This window comes from Lytechinus variegatus, chromosome 11 (genome assembly GCF_018143015.1).
Source record: "Lytechinus variegatus isolate NC3 chromosome 11, Lvar_3.0, whole genome shotgun sequence".
Lineage (NCBI taxonomy): Eukaryota > Metazoa > Echinodermata > Echinoidea > Temnopleuroida > Toxopneustidae > Lytechinus > Lytechinus variegatus.
Window position 1 is genome coordinate 24,377,049 of NC_054750.1, and position 6,000 is coordinate 24,383,048.

General features: G+C 36.8%; 1 protein-coding gene across 2 annotated transcripts in view; it reads right to left on the bottom strand.

Annotated features, from left to right (window-relative positions):
* The window catches only part of LOC121423581 (phospholipid-transporting ATPase ABCA1-like), a 91,416-nt gene extending 87,748 nt beyond the window's left edge, over positions 1 to 3,668 (bottom strand). For both annotated transcript variants that reach the window (XM_041618945.1, XM_041618944.1), the window contains exon 1: positions 3,554 to 3,668. The gene's annotated coding sequence lies outside the window, so the exon portion shown is untranslated. The remainder of the gene's footprint in view (positions 1 to 3,553) is intronic.
* Positions 3,669 to 6,000: the final 2,332 nt, after the last annotated feature.

Consider the following 6,000-nt stretch of genomic DNA (forward strand, 5'->3'; position numbering starts at 1 on the left):
ACGGTCCTTGGAAAGACCCTTTTGTGCAATCGGCCCCATACCTCTACACCGGCACGTATGTGCACGAGATGGGAGAAGCGCTCGGGTAATGTATCTACAATGGCGCACAAGAGGGCGCGCATCCTAGTGAAGATCAAAAATTACTCACGCTCATTTTACGACCAAGACTTCCGAGATTGCCCAAAGATTAATTCATATATAAAATCCCGAAATGGATTTCAACACCGTATAGCAATATAATATTTTCATTACAGACATATTTTACCACCGTTAGAAGTAACAACATTCAATTCCACAAAACTATCTCTTGGGAAGCATTTTACCTCAGCCGTCCAAACTTCCGGTTTCGTGCGACTTATTTTAAGTAAGCGAAATTTACCCCGAAAGTTATGGTTTATCCTTTTAAACCATAGTTTTTCCAGATTAAAAAATTAGATCAACGAATAAGAGATTATTAGCTGATACAAATCAGATCTTAAATCCCATCCATCACTTTTTTCTTAAAAGGAATTTGTGTTCTTGCGTGACCCTGTAAGGCCTTGCTGCGCACAGTTGCAAGGGGTAATACACGCGGCTCTATGGAAGCACGTCGTCTGCTCTGGGCGTCCCATACGTCATTTTCTGTGTATGGTTTTAAGGGCGTAAATGGGCTGTGCGGCTGAGCTCGGGGGCTGAGCTCAAGTTGAAGAATGAATCTGAGTCTGTATGCATGGTTATGGAATTAAAATAGCTAAAAGATATATTTAGAGCGTTGCATGAATCAATAATTCATTAGATTTAAGGTTTATTAAGATGTAATATTGTACATTTAATCAGATATCCACCATTCATCCCTCTAAATCCATCCACCAAAACAGTCAATGTCTACTCCACTTACTACTGTCTGTACCGCATTGACTGCACTCACCTCATAACATGTGAACCAATGTCTTTGTCTTAATTTTTTTTTTACTTACTAATCTATTTATTTATTCACTTTAATTTGTCTCATTACAATGAATAAATTTTATCTTCATCTGTACCAAATAATTTATTCATAAATTTATTACGTACCTTTCCCTTAATATTTGATGACAAATGTGTTAGTTTTATTCTGTTCATTCATTGAATATTCAATTAATTAACCTGATCTTAATTAATCATCTTTTGGCTTATACATTGAAATAACTGAGGCGTTACGAGGGAGTAGGCAGGGGGCAAACGCACGCTATGACTTTCCAATAGTGGGGCAGGGGGGGATGGAGAAGAACAGGGGAAATATAGGATGAAGGGGATAAAAATAGATGTTTGGGTAATGTACATGTAAATATATAACTAAGGTAATTGATTAAGGTTAATAATTTATATTTATTTGATAAAAATTGAAATTTAAATCATCTTGCTCATGGTCAGAAATAAAGGTGTACGTGATATACCCTCTCAAGGCCAAGGGTTGAATTTTCGCTGATGAAAAAAAAAACTCTGAGATTTCATTGTCTGCATCTGTAAAGGGCCACACGTAAAAATATTTCCAACGTATTTTAATCCAACTTCATAGAACTGTCAACACTCTTACCAAACTGATCCTCATAAAATATCAGTATCATAAGCTACGTTGGCTCAATCTAGAGGCTACACCCACATAAAAAAAATTAAAAAGAAGACAAGATCACCATCTTGAGCAAAAAGCTGTAAGTAGTTACACAACATGGTCTCAATGAACTGTTCACCAGTTCTTGAATTGCAAAAATCTTAAGATTAAAAACCATGACTCTAAGCAGAAGTAATATTTTTCTGGAGCCGGGGATACAGGACACACGCAATTGTCAAAGAAACTCTTAAGGAGATGATACTGGGTCAGTTTTGCATTTTGTTTTATTGAAGATTTTGTGAACATGTTTCGTGAATTTTGTGGTAATAACCCCCCCCCCCCCACCCCTGTTGCGTACAGCCATGATAAAAACAATTTATTTTTATCTTTAATTATTGTAAAAATTCTGTACCACTATGTGAATAGATAAACAGCGTCTTTATACATCAATGAAGTAAAATGTAAAATAATTATATTTTGATAATAAATAAGGGCACTATCCTGGTTTCACCACTCCATTCACTGGGCGTTTCGTCAGCGGCGGTGACTTCTTTCCTCTCCCATTGACTTTGTACACAACGAGCACACACAAGAGAAGAAAGGTGACTTATTTCAGGATAATGTACCTATTTTCAATTTTCATAATAATGAATGCCCCTGGGCCTACTGATAATATAGAACCCCCCCAAAAAATATTCTCTTAATTTTTAAAGCCAAGGATTTTAAAATACATGTTTAAAAAGAACCCTAAATCAAGTTGAATAAACATTAGGTGCCTACTTGTCTGTATTTTTACAAGAAACGATTTTAAAAAAAATTAATGACACCCCGGACCCCCCCCCCCTCGAAATAAAAAATAGAAATCAGAATTACTTAGTATAAGCCTACCACCAAATAAAAAATCGATCTGGCTATTAAGTGGACTTCAGTAACTCCAGTCATATGAAAGTCATTTGGAACAAATACTACTAAACGTTTAAAATAGCCAAGAAACATTGCATCACATTGAAGATAATGTCAAATGCAGCAAAAGCAGCGAACACCATTCCACGTACTTCGATGCGGGACTGGGTTCGCATTGCCGACGACACCGGCAGTGCATTGGATGGCGTACCGCTGGAATTTGAATTTCGCTGCTCGGAACACTGGATACGAACTAAATTCCAAAATCCATTTTGAAGTTAAAATACAGTGCAGACACGTATCAAATCAAATAAATATTGATGATTTTTAATGTGAACTTATGATTACCGTCGATCAGCATGTGTCACGTAAATTTCACATTCTCACTCTATCGTCGTTTTCCGAGATGAAATGAGAATTTTGCCCTAAATTCCTCCAAATCAGAATATCACTGGCTATCAAAGAAAAAGTAGTGGAGAAGGTTTTTTGTTATGGTATGGTAATGAGATCCTCGTTCGTATATAATAAAATACAGTTTTCAACCAAAATCTATGGTTAAAAAGTTGTGATAATTTTCCCAAACCCTGTATTTTTTTTCTAAAAATACGCTATTTTATTGCAAAAATACGTCTCAAATTCGCCCTGTGATTTGAGATATTTTCTCCTGAAAAAGCCGGCCTAAATAGGTTTATCGGAAAATATATGAATATTCATAAGGTTTGCGGAGGTACTTTTCTCGCGATTGCTTTCTTTTGATGTGATTGGTTGAAAGGGAAGAAGAGGTAAATTTTATCTGAATATTTATTTTGAGAACGGACCGTTTGCTCCATTTTCGATGACGTCACTATGGAAAATGGACGCACGCGTTAAATGAGCGCATATTCACATACGTGCCGGAGAGTTCCGGGCCGAATGACTTCTTCATTACACGTGAATTCTGCTCACTGGTGCGTGGAAAGAGCCATGACGATGCACAAAAATAATTATTACGAAACAGAATGAGAAATGAACAAATCTCTCTCACCAAACGGTGAAAAATATATTTGAACAAGATTAAACTACGCTATAGGTATAGCTTACCTGAGGATAAGGTGAACAAGGAGCCTTAAACAGTCATTATCACATAAGAACTTTCGTTTATCATCTTTCACTTTGGTAACAGCACTGCGTCGAATGTGCCCCTAGCCGCCGCGTTCTTCTCATTTGGCCATACAAGCAAATTCCCCGAAAGCACCGGTACGGCACGCAACGTGTATTGTCTCGATCTCGCGAGATGCGCTGCCTTCAGCTGATTGATGTCAACATTACAAGTCAAAGAGCAAAAGATGGCGACATACCGAAAAGATTCGGTAGTTTCTTCCCGGTGAATTCATACTAAACTAGAAATATATCAGGTGTTTCTTCTCGGTATATATTCGTGGAACGTTGGGGATAAAAAAAATTATGGTGATGGATTTTTTACTTGCACTACGGTATAGTTTGGTTTCGTTCAACTGCACCAAATATCATGTGTTTTTGTGATTGTGGCCTCAGTCAAGTACGACTATACAGTACTGTACTCCATAGGCGGCGGAAGCGCGGGGGGGGCAGTCCCCCTAAAGTTTTTATTGATAACCTTTTTTTCTTTTGCTTGTCAATTTTGTTTCCTGCGCCCCCCTAAATTCACGCAGCCCCCCCCCCCCCCTGAGTGGTCCCCCCTAAAATTTAGGTTCATGACCTCTTTTTTTCTTTTTGCTTGTCGAAAAATTTGTTGATCCACTCCTAAAATTTAAGTTCATAACCTTTCGAGGGGGGGGGCTTGTCAAATTGTTACCATTTCAGGCGGACCCCTCATAATTTGTTTGGCTTCCGCCGCCAAAGGCTGTACTCACCGGAAGAAGAAGAAGAAGGAGAAGAAGAAGACGGAGAAGGAGAAGAAGAAGAAAGAAGAAGAAGAAGAAAGAAGAAGAAGAAGGGCAGCAAAATCAGAACTGTCAAAGAGACCAAGAATTGAAAGAGAGAGAAGAAAAGTTCAAGGGGGGGGGGGCATATTATTCCAAGAAAAATTTGACAAGCAAAAAAAGTTTTAAAAAATGAAAAAAAGGTTGTCATTCAAACTGAAGGGGTCAGCCCCGCGTGAAGAGTTATTGGGCTGACTCAGGGAAAGGCGAATAGAATTTGCAAATCTATTCGTGAAAAACAATATTCCAAATTTACTATCCAATTTCACTTCAATTATTCATTTTTTTTTTACAAATGTCATCTTTCTACTTTTATTCAAAGGTTTCCAAAATGAAAAATTGCGAAAGCCAAAATTATCCTTATGTATTTCTTTCTTTTGAAATTTCTTATCTTTGCTATCCATCTTTTGTTTTTAATTATTTTTTCAATAGGAAATTATCAATGATCATTTAGCACCTAAAACCCTGAATTAATTGAGTAGATCAATTAGAAAGAAAAAAGTCGCACTTTTATGAATTTCAACTCCCATACACAAAATATAAAAATGATCCATCTTTTGGGATGACATCGGGCATGACATATTAATGTCAGGTATACGGTGGTGCCGCGATTTCGCCGAGATCCGGGGAAAATCCCTGTAACTCGCATTGCATTATTGGATAGCTTTTCTTTTTCCCATTTCCCCCTGTATTCTCCTTTTTCCTGCTCCAAATATGATTATTTACATTTTCAAGTGCATCCCTTGTCAAACATTGAGATATAAGAAGTCTAACTCGCCATGTACTTGACTCGATCCACGCCATGACAGTGATTAATGCCCGGATTAATGCCCCTTACCCCAACTGTCATTATTTGACCGCAGTCACGTTAGTGAAGTCAGACCAGGGGGATATAGCAAGAATATAATCATTTGTGATCAATTGCACATATACTGTTGCAATTTTACAACTGATAGATTAACGTTAGCTGACGATAAATTGCAACAGAATATATGCAATGGATCGCAAATATGCACCATCCTCCTTTTTTTTCAATTGCAAATATTCTGTTGCAATTTTACAACTGATAGATTAAAGTTGACTGTAGCAAATCAGATTAAACTTCTTGCTTCAAGGAGCAGATTAGCAATCACTTATTTGTAATCAACTACAGGACATATTATTGATTTAGGGACCAAAATAGACTTGCAATTGACCGCACGTCTCTTGCAACGCCCCCACAAGTATGATAATGCAGGTGCATCCCAAAACATAATCAAAGAAAAAAATACGTAGTGCCGCCTGAATCAAGTTTAGAATGAAGGAAGGAAACTTCAGCACATTCTTTCAAACAAATTGAAAATTATTGGTATATTTCTTTCTATTAAAGCCTCTTTATTTACAATACAGAATTGGTATAGTTGGACATGCAATAATTGCTTCAGAATTGAAGTTAAATAAACAAATAAAGAAAACAATAACTTCGTTATTGAGTAGAATAATGATTAGATAAATGAAATGATAAATTAACAAGAAATTAATGAATGGACGAATAAATAAATGAAGGAAGAAATAGACGAATGAAGTAATATGGGTAAAACTAAAACA